This window comes from Ceratotherium simum, chromosome 11, assembly GCF_057802395.1.
Source record: "Ceratotherium simum simum isolate JZ-2026a chromosome 11, ASM5780239v1, whole genome shotgun sequence".
Taxonomy (NCBI): domain Eukaryota; kingdom Metazoa; phylum Chordata; class Mammalia; order Perissodactyla; family Rhinocerotidae; genus Ceratotherium; species Ceratotherium simum.
Genome location: NC_141910.1, coordinates 45,151,395 through 45,163,070, shown reverse-complemented (window position 1 = coordinate 45,163,070; position 11,676 = coordinate 45,151,395).

The window sequence follows — 11,676 nt, the reverse complement described above, 5'->3', positions numbered from 1 at the left end:
ACAAGGTATTTGGTTAATGAATTCTTTTGACTTTCAAAGGACTCTGAACACTTACAAAAACTAAGCATTTTAGAAACAAGTTGCTCCGAGAAATTTTCTTTGACCAAACTCTACTTGTATCTCGGGATAATTTCCTTGAGTGCAAGCCAGTTCAGGACTGTCAGGTGCACCCTCCAGCTCCAGACTCCATAACAACCTCTCCCGTATCCGCTTCCTTCCACATAGCATAACGGGGTGGCCACTGTGGGGAAATGGCTCTGCCAGCACCCTGGCAACCTTGCACACCTCCACATAGGCCACATGGGCAAGGCTCAGCTGCAGCCTGACCCGAGTCTTGCTGGACTGGCCTTAGATCATCCCAGGAATATGGCAAGGTAGGCAGTTTGCAAGGAGCTGTCACAAGGCCACTTTTGTCTACCTCTGCATCTCGGAGGAGGTGTCCACAAAACATTCTTATCAGCCTCCTTGGTTTCAGTGACACCTAGGACTTTCCACCTGGCCCCTCCTCAGGTTTCAGCTGCAGTCCATAAAAGAATGAATTTACTGCCCTCTAGAATTGGGGCCCTGCCTCGCATGCTTCCTGTCACCTGGTCCCTTTGTTTTGGTGTTGTCCCATGGGACAAGGGAGCTGACTGTGTAGTCAGCTGTCTTAATCCACTTGGGTCTGTGGTGTCCTTATCCGCCAAATCTATTGCCAAGTGGCAAGCTCACTAGCCGTGGCACTAAGTCCTATTGCCTAGGAACTGCCCGGCCACTTGGCAGCAGCTGTTTTTCCCAGATGCCCTAGGAAGCCCTCCCTACCACAACATTGTCCCCCAAGAGTTTTCTGGATGCCCCTGATCCTGCACATCCACAGCAATGCTGAGTCCTACCCCAGTCACCTGCGCTAGTTGCAAACGATCTGCCAGTGATTGGGGAACTTTTTCTTACTAAGGAGGGAAGTGCAGAATAAAGAATTCTCTCCTCAGATCCATGAATGTTTGCAATTACACTGCCTTCCCCACATTGGGGGTGGTGCCCTGAAAGCCTTTGGGCAGGGATGGTGCACAGGTTTTGCCTGGGCAGATCAGGTGGCAGTGACTGCCTGAGGAACCATATGAAGAAAGATTTGAGGCCAAGGCCCTTAAAGAAAGAGATGCTAAAATCGATTAGTGATGTCTGTCATGGCAGAAGGATGGGGCAGTGTCAGTTCTCACAGTTGGTATTTATCCACCTCTATGGTTTAAGGAACAAGTCTGCCTCTCGAAAAGCACATTTGGGGAATGAAAAGGGAGCTTTCTTAGCTTTTCCTCCTGAATATGGCATTGCCTATAAGTCCTCTTAAATAAATCTCTTCATTTTCTGGAAAAAATTAGGAATGGAGAAAATTAGTTTTGCTTTAGTTTGACTCCTTTTCTAAGGAGGTTTCTAAATAAATCACCTGAAAACGTTCCAGTTATGAATGTTTCTAAACCAAGAGGTCTTCGTAATGTGTTGCTTTTGGTTACTAGGTTCAGAATTCTCCACAGTGAAGTTTCCCACCATGAGCTGGGGGGGAGTGGGGGGGGAGCGGGGGAAAGCAGGGGTGAATGAGGAGGAGAAAGGGAGTTGAGAAAATGGCTTCCTGAGTGGCTTTCATGTGCTTGGCACTGTCTGAGGGACTTAATTGGATGAAAGATGTGAAGGCCCCATTTTTTAGAGGGGAAAATAGAGACTCAGAGAGGTTAAGTAAATTGTCCCCAGATCACACATCTGATAAATGGCAGGTTTAAACCCAATTCTGTCTCAGAAAAAAATTAAGTAAATCCAACATAACTTAAGTAAAGGCAATAAAGTTATGCACCAGTATTTTGGGAAAAACAACAATTATTTAAGGTTTGCTCCTCAAGGAAGAACACAGAAAGCCAATAAGCTAAAAAGCCATGGAACAAAATAAAGTGAAGCTATGAAGAAGGTTCAAATACATAACTTCTGAATAACAGGGGGTGAAGACGAAAGAAGGATGTGGAAAATGTGAAGTCAGAAATGTAGAATTATTTCAAGAAATACTTTTCCAGAACTTGCAAGTATATATAGAAACTTCTCAATGACTAAGTAAGAACAACTTTCCTGGAAGAACAAAGAAATCCCGGGCTTCTTCCTCCCTGAAGAGCACATTAGGTCTTATTTGATTTTGGAAACAGATCAGCCACCAGCATGTAGGGATACAGTAGGTATTTCTCGTTAATCAGAGACCTCTTTTGTCATTTTTCCTGCGTGTCATGAGGCATTTTAAGTCCCCTCCCCAACCTATTCAGGCAGGAGTTTGTCTGGAGAACCTGCCAGAATAGCCTTCACTTTATCTTCTCAAAAAAACAGCTTAGGGGCTGGCCCAATGGCGCAAGCAGTTAAGTGCACGCGCTCCGCTGTGGTGGCCCGAGGTTTGCCAGTTCGGATCCCAGGCACACACTGACACACCGCTTGGCAAGCCATGCTGTGGCAGCATCCCATATAAAGTAGAGGAAGATGGGCATGGATGTTAGCCCAGGGCCAGTCTTCCTCAGCAAAAAAAGAGGAGGATTGGCAGATGTTAGCTCAGGGCTGATCTTCCTCACATACACACAACAAAAAACAGCTTATGTTTTCATTGATTTTTGTTTTTCTGTTTTACATTTTATTGATATCTGCTCTTATCTTTATCATTCCCTTCATTCTGCTTACTTTGGGTTTACTTCACCCTTCTTTGTCTAGTTTCTTAACGTGAAAGCTGAGGTAACTGAATTGAGAGCTTACTCCTTTTCTCATACAGAAGTTTAGTGCTATGAATTTCCCTCTAAGCATTCTTTAGTTGCACTCCCATATTTTGGTAGGCTGTGTTTTCATTTTCATTCACTTCAAAATACTTTTTTCCCCAATACTTTTAAATAGACTTTATTTTTTAGAGTAGTTTTAGCTTCACAGCAAAATTAAGCAGAAAATACAGAGATTTACTATATACCCCCTGGCCCCACACACGCACTGCCTCTCCCACTATCAACATCCTGCACCAGAGTGGTACATTTATTACAATAGATGAGCCTACACTGACATATGATTATTGCCCAAACCTCATAGTTTACATTAGGGTTCCCCCTTAGTGTTGTACATTCTTTGGGTTTTGACAAATGTGTAATGACATGTCTCCACCATTATAGTATCACATAAATAGTTTCCCCTAAAATAAATAGTTTGTCCTAAAAATGCTCTGTGCTCTACCTATTCATCCTTCCCCCCCTCCTAGTCCCTGGAAACCACAGATCCTTTTACTATCTCCATAGTTGGAATCATACAGTATGTATGATTTTCAGATTGGCTTCTTTCACCTAGTAACATGCATTTAGGTTTCCATCATGTCTTTTCATGGCTTGATAGCACATTTCTTTTTAGTGCTGAGTAATATCCCATTGTCTGGATGTACCACAGTTTATTTATCCATTCACCTACTGAAGGACATCTTGGTTGCTTCCAAATTTTGGCAATTATGAATAAAGCTTCTATAAACATCCTTGTGCAGGTTTTTCCGTGATTACTAGCTTTCAACTCAGTTGGGTAAACACCGAGGAGCATGATTGCTGGATCATATGCTACAAGTATGTTTAGTTTTGTAAGAACTGCCAAACTGTCTTCTAAAGTGGCTGTACCATTTGCATTTCCACTGGCAACGAATAAATGTTCCTGTTGCTCCACGTCGTCACCAGTCAAAATACTTTTTTTTTTTTTGGTGAGGAAAATTAGCCCTGAGCTATTATCCGATGCCAATCCTCCTCTTTTTTGCTGAGGAAGATTGGCTCTGGGCTAACATCCATGCCCATCTTTGTCTACTTTATATGAGACGCCGCCACAGCATGGCTTGACAAGTGGTGCATCAGTCCGTGCCCAGGATTGAACCTGTGAACTCCAGGCCACCGAAGTGGAGTGTGTGAATTTAACTGCTACGCCACTAGGCCAGCCCCTCAAAATGCTTTTTAATTTTCCTTTGGCCCTTTGGTTATTTAGAAGCATGTTCTAGAAGTGAAGTAGTTTTCGAATATTTGGGGATTTTCCAGACATCTTTCTTTTATTGGCTTCTAATTTAATTTCACTTTGGTCAGTTAACATAGTTCGTACTATTTGAATCCTTTTAAATTTATTGAGACTTGTTTTATGGCCCAGAATATGGTCTATCTTGGTAAAAGTTCTTGGCACGTGAAGAAAATGATGTATTCTGCTGTCGTTAGGTGGAATGTTCTATAAATGTCAATTAGGTCAATTTGGTTGGTAGTGTTAAAACTAAGTCCTCTCTACCCTGACTGATTTTCTGTTTACTTGTTCTATCAATTACTGAGAGAAGAGTGTTGAAATCTCCAGCTATAATTGTAGATTTGTCTATTTTTCCCTTCACTCTATCAGTTTTTGCTCCATTTAGTTTTAAGGTCTGTAATTAGGTATATAAACTTTTGGAATTGTTATGTTTTCCTGATGAATTGATCTCTTAATCATTCTGAAATGAACCTCTTTATCCCTGGTAATATTCTTTTCTCTGAAATCTATTTCTTCTGATATTAATATAGTCACTGAAGGTTTTTTTTGGTATGGCATATCTTTTCCTATCTTTTTACTTTTAACCTATTTGAGTCTTTATATTTAAAGTGGGTTTCTTGTATGCAGCATTTAATGTAGGCAAGATCTCATTATTTGTACCTAATCTGTCAGTCTTGCCTTGTAATTATGGTGTTTAGACCATTTACATTTAATGTGATTACTTATATGGTTGGGTTTAAATCTACCATCTTGGTATTTATTTTCTATTTGTTATATCTATTCTTTGTTCCTCTCTTCCTTTTTCTATCTTCTTTTGGATTGATTGGATATTTTATTATTATTCTGTCTCCTTTGTTGTCTTATTAGCTATACTTTTTTTTTAAGTGATTACTTTAGGTTCAATAGTATACATCTACAACTTATCACAGTCTATCTTCAAGTAATATTACATTACTTCACACATAGTATAAGAACCTTACAACAGTGTACTTCTATACACCCTTTTCCAGTCTTTGTATTCTTGTTCTCATCTATTTTACTTCTACACTTGTTTTATAACCCTCTGTATATTATTTTTTGCTTTAAAGTGATTAAAAAAGTAAGAAGTAATTTTTTCTGTTACCATCTGGTATCAGTTCCATCTGGTATCAATTTCTTTCTGCCTAAAGGACTTACTTTAATATATCTGTTAGTCATGAATACTTTTGGCTCTTGTATGTCTTTGCCTTTGTTTTTGTTTGTTGGGCCTTTTTTTGTGTGTGTGTGAGGAAGATCAGCCCTGAGCTAACATCCATGCTAAGCCTCCTCTTTTTGCTGAGGGAGACCGGCTCTGAGCTAACATCTATTGCCAATCCTCCTCATTTTTTTTTCCCCCCAAAGACCCAGTAGATAGTTGTATGTCATAGTTGCACATCCTTCTAGTTGCTGTATGTGGGACGTGGCCTCAGCATGGCCAGAGAAGCGGTGCATCAGTGCACGCCCAGGATCCAAACCCAGGCCGCCAGTAGCAGAGCGTGAGCACTTAACTGCTAAGCCACAGGGCCGGCCTACCTTTGTTTTTAAAATACATTTTTACTGGGTATAGAATTGCAAGTTGACAGGATTTTTTTCTTTTCAGTACTTTAAAGATGTTATTCCACTCTCTTCTGGGATATCAATATAGTTATAATATTTAAATATCATTGTTTACTAATTCTATCATATGTGTTAGTTCTGGGTCATTTTCAATTTACTAAGTTTTCTTCTCATTTTGGGTTTTGTTTTCCTGCTTCTTTGCATACCTGATAATTGGATCCCACAGATTATGAATTTTACCTTCTTGGGTGCTAGATATTCTTTTATATATATATATGAGCTTTATTCTGGGTAACAGTTAAGTTCCTTGAAAATAATTTGATCCTTTCAGGTCTTACTTTTAAGCTTTAAGGCAGAACCAAAGCAAACTTTGGTCTAGGGCTGAGTTTTTCCACAGTAATGAGGCAAAAATACCTGAGACCCTTACCTACTGCCTCAAATTTTATGATATATTTCCACTATACCTGGTGGAACATGGACTATCCTCAACCCTGTGTAATATCAGAGGATTGTTCAGCCTGTATCTTTTGGATGACTCTTTTCTCAGCCTCTGATAGGTTTCTCACGTGCTTACACACATCAATACTAAGCTGAAAATTTGGGGAGGGCCCAGTTTACATCTCCAGAACTCTCCTGTAGTATTCTTCCCTGCAAACTATAGCTACCTTGGACTCATCAAACTCCCAACTCTGTCTCGTCAACTCACTGAGACTCTAGGCTCTGCCTGCACTGCCCCTCCTCGCACTGAGTCATGGACACTCTCTCTAGACAGTAAGCTAGGGCAACAATTTGTTTTCCTTTCTCTCAGGGATTGTGCTAGCTGTAGTTCAATGTCTGAAAAACTGTTGTTTTTCCTCTATTTTTATAAGTTGTTTAAAGGGGGAGAGTAAATCTGGTCTCTGTTACTTCATCTTGGCCAGAAGCATAATTTGGTCTTTAATTTTAAAGAGCAAAGAAAGTCCACTTTTTTTCTTTTTTTTTTCTGGTGAGGAAAATTGGCCCTTAGCTAACATCTGTTGCCAATATTCCTCTTTTTGCTGAGGAAGATTGGCTCCGAGATAACGTCTGCACCCATCTTCCTCTATTTTGTATGTGGGATGCCACCACAGCATGGCTTGATGAGCAGTGTGTCAGTCCATGCCTGGAATTCGAACCTGCGAACCCCGGGCCGCCAAAGTGGAGCACGCATACTTAACCACCATACCACCAGGTTGGTCCAGGAAGTCCACTTTTTATATCAAAAGGTTATGAAGTTTTGGGGGTCTTTTTGTATTGGTTGGCCCAAATAACTTATGACTAAAGATGTTTATTTTTTGACATTCCTTAAGGTTTTTTGGCATCTTCAGGAAAACAAACCAACCTCTCCTAAGGTGTAAAAGATAATATTCTTGGGGTAGAAAGAATCCAAGAAGAGTCATTCATCAACTGCTATAAAACTTAACAACCTTAGGGACAAACTCAAGGCTATATCTAAGACAATAAATTTCTTCAGGATTTGTGGGAAAGGAAGCTACTTACCAGGGTTTGATGTGTGATCATTCTTCAGAGTAAGTGAATTCAAAGCAGGGAATGGACAAGATTAGAATGATTGTGATGTCCTATGGAGGAAGCAAATGTCTCATTTGGGAGGTGATTTTAAGCACCATTTTCAAGAGTCAGGATTTTAGAACGCAGTGTCTACCAATTACATATATTACCCTTTAAGAGTGAGAGAGGAGAGATAAGGGAAAATGCAAAATAGAAGTGAGTGACTAAAGAGATTCCCTCTCAATGGGGCAGCTGTGGCGGAGACTGTTGTCTAACCTAATATCCATTTGAAACTGACTTCTCACTTGCTATCTCCTACTAGAGAAGCTGAAAAGTGAGATACTTGCCTCCTCAACATGCATTAAATGTAGGGAGGCGATGTTCTGGTCAACAAGATGCATGGGGAAGTCTGCGGAGGGCCTCTGGGAAGATTTCCTTTGCTGTCAAAAGGAGAAAAGTGCTAATTAGTACTGCCTTTCTCATTTTTACCTTCTTGCCTTAAACTTGGATAACATGATTGGTATTGTGGGAGCCATCTTGAAGCCAAACAATAGATGAAAATCCAGTGCTCTAAGGATGGAAAATAAATAAAAAGAAATAAAGAAAACAGAAAAGAAATAAAAAGAGCCTGGATCCTTCTTGATGTTTTGAACAGGTGGAACCAATGCCAACAACTGCCTTACTCTGGACTTCCTATTATAGGAGAGGAATAACCCCTATTGTGTAGGCCATTATTTGTTAGTTTTTTTTTTTTTTTAATTTGAAGGCTAATTCCATTCTTTGCTGATACAGAAGCAGAAAGCAAATTGACAGGGCTTTACTTAGTTCATCTGAGCACTGAAGACAAATTCGTCCAGTAATAATGACCAAACACACTAGGAATAAGATAAGCAAGGTGGCTAATATTCATGACCCATTCCAGATTATTATTCACCATTTGTTTTACATATTTGTACCTAGGAAGAGTCTTTAAAATGGTGGGAAGCTGTTCACTGACTATAATATCAGACTACTTTGCAAATTCTTCCAAATGACATGAAGAAAAGAGAAGTTTGGGTAAAGCAATGAGATCTGAGAAGAAAGGAAAAAAGAATTGGTGTCCTTACTTTCCAAAGGTAAGAGAAACCTAGAAGCTGAATAATGTACCTTCTCAGTTACTGATTCGGGAATCTTCAGAAGGGATCCTGAGAAAATTCTTGATCCACTTTAATTTTCTCCTCTTCATCCTTCAACTTGCCATGGGGACTTGAGTGTGAAAAACAAGTTCTTCTTTTGCTTGAACTGTTTACCATTCATGATCGTAGAGCCCAACAGTGAGCAGGCTACCATCTTTGTAGTAACTTTTGCTTGATTCAACACTGAACCTTTCATATATATGCAGGGCATCTTCACAACTTATAATTCACATGAAAAGCAACAGTGGCCAACTTGAGCATAATTAATCATCCTAACCTCCAAGGAGCTGAGAAGAACCTAAGAGATGAACTGAGTCCTCTATGTCTCTGAGGCAGAAAGAGTTATTGGACAAAAGAGGCTTCTTTCTACTGCTTTCATCGTACACTGACAACCCATCTGCTTCATACAACCAGTCCTCAGAGCAGAGACTGATATCTGTCAAACTGCCACCACACATAGTTCCTAGCAGCTGAGCTCTAATGAGCAAAGACAATAACATACATGGGGGGTGGGATTATCAGAGAGTAGGGGGAAAACTAACAGAATAATCAGAAAAGATTTTCAATGAAATAGGGTTATGAACATGATGAACAACTTGAAAAAATAATTAGGACCATGGAAGTAGATTCAATTATAGCACATACACACACAAAAGATTTCCTGAAACATAAAAAACAAAAGGAAAGGAGGAAGGTCATGTGTGAGATGTGAATTAGTGGCCTGAAAGTGGAAAAACATCTCAAACCATGGATCAAAATTAATTCCTAACCAGAAGAATTAAAAAAAAAATTACTTCCAGATAAAAAGGACAAGTGATATACAAAGAAAAAAGATTCTGGCTACCATCAAACATGTCATCTGCAAGAGTAAGAAAGTAGAATATGATCTTTTTTAGGCCACTGGATGAACAGAGCTATAATCCCAAAATACTATACCTAACTGAGATATCACTTACCTATTAGGATGAAAAAAGAGTTGTGGTTTACCAAGTATTCAGAGAATACATTACCCCACCTGAGGAAAATACTAAGAACCAAACAAGATATTAATTAGAACAGAGACTTCAAGCTAGAGAAGATAAAGAAAGCAGAAGGAAATAGGGGTGAGCAATAAACCTTGAGAGAGAGATATATATATATATTCCCAAAAGCCAGGGAGGCAAACCAAAATGCACGAGACAGTCCTACACAATAAAGAATTACCCATCTAAAATGCTCCCTTAAGAAACACTGATCTGAATGGTTCTCTATGAAAATAGATAATAATGACCTATCTGAAAATATGCAAGGTAAATGCTAGGTAAGGATTATTGATATAGAAAACACTTACTAAAATGGAAATTTTATTAATAGTCTAGAACTATAGGCATTAAATTATATCAGCCTCAGAAGTGGACAGAGGATGGGGAAAGGGAAAGTAAAAGCATTTTTAAGTACTTATTTTAGGAGAGGGAGGAAGTGAAAGTATTCTAAAAATCTCATTTTGTCTGGTAGGTAGGGGGTTAGTGAAGGATTAGAGTGATTCAAGTTTTTTCATAAAATAGCAGAAAAACATCTATTTGATTACAAACACTAGGAAAAGGAAGATGATCTTTATTTGAAGAGAAAGGTACAGCAGAAATACCATGTTAACACAGAAAAGAAAAGGAGTACATAATGACTTGATCAAACCAGCAAAAATAAAGTAAAAGAAAAAGAAGAAACAATGAAGTAAAAAAATGAGCATAAATAAGGTAGAAAACATAAAATCAGTGAACACACTGAATATGCCCACTGAAAGAAAGAAACTACCAGACTGTTAAAAAAAAAAAAGTGACACCTAGAAATAGGCAGCTTATAGCAAACACATTTAAAACAGAGATAAAGAATGGATGAAAATAGAGTGGACTGAGAGATTCATATATTAGTCAAGGAGGAATATAAATTTAAAAGCATAAACTAGGATAAAGATAAAAGGCACAATTAATGAACAAGAGTCATAAATCTGTATGTGCCCAACAACATAGTAACTAAATACATACAGCCAGAACTATTAGCAATATAAGGAAAGCTTGACAAAAAAAAATTGTGGAATATTTCAATAGACTTCTTTAATACTTGGACAGCTCTCAGAAAAAAAGAGTAAGGATAGAGAAGAAGTGAAAAACAAAAATAACTATTTAATTGATATTTACAGAAACTTAAATCTTTTGAATAGAAAACACATGCACTGTAGCTCCATGAAATATTTACAAAAATCAATAATATACTCAGTCTCAAATAAAAACTCAAAATTTTAAAAGTAAAAAGATTTTATAGGACACACTCTCTGATCAAGAAAAAATAAAATTAGAAATAAGTAATAAAAGTTTTTTTAAGTCCTTAACTGCCTGAAAGTTAAGAAATACATGTAGGAAATCCTTGGATAAAAAAAATAAAAATCATAATACCATGCACAGAAGAAATTACAGGAAGCATAAATGACACAGTTCTATAGAAAAAAATATGAAAACCTAGAGAAATGAAATATTTCCTACAAAATATAAATTATCAAAATTAATCCAAGAAGTGAATATATTGAACCAAAGATATTCGAAAAGCAATTAAAAATTCTACCTTTAACAAAGAAGGCCTCAGAATCAAAAGAATATTCAGCCAAGTGCCACCTAATCTTTAACAGATAATTCCAATTATCTCTTATTCAAAAAATTCTAAACTGTAGAAAAAAGATGAAAAGCTCCCCAACTCATTTTATGAAACAAGTATTACTTTCTAAAAACTTTTTATTGAAGTATAATACACATACAGAAACGTGTACATATAAGTGTAAATTAGATGAATTTTCATGAACTAAACAATCCAACATAAACAGACACCCAGATAAAAAAACAAAATGTTACCAGCACTCCAGAAGACCCCCTAAGACTCCCTTTCAGACACTATCTCCTCCCTGACCTACCTCCCACTAAGGATAATCACTTTCTTGACTTCTAACAGCATAGATTAGTTTTGCCTGGTTTTGTACCTTATATAAAGGAAAACATACAGTATTCTTTTATATCTGGCTTTTTAGGCTCAACCGAATGTTTCTGAGATTCACCCATATGTTGCATGTAGTTATAAACTGTTCATTCTCATTGCTCTATAATATTCCATTGTATGAATATACAAAAATGTATTTATCCATTCTATAGCTGATGGACTTTAGGTCGTTTCTGGTTTGAGGCCGTTACTAAGTGTTGCTATAAACATTCTAGATAAAACATATCTCTTTACAAAACACATATCTTTTGGTGAACATATGTATGCATTTTATTGGGTATATGGCTAGAAGCAGAATTACTAGATTCCATGGTATGAATATTTTCACTTTAGTAGATTCTGCCAAATAGTTTTTCATGTG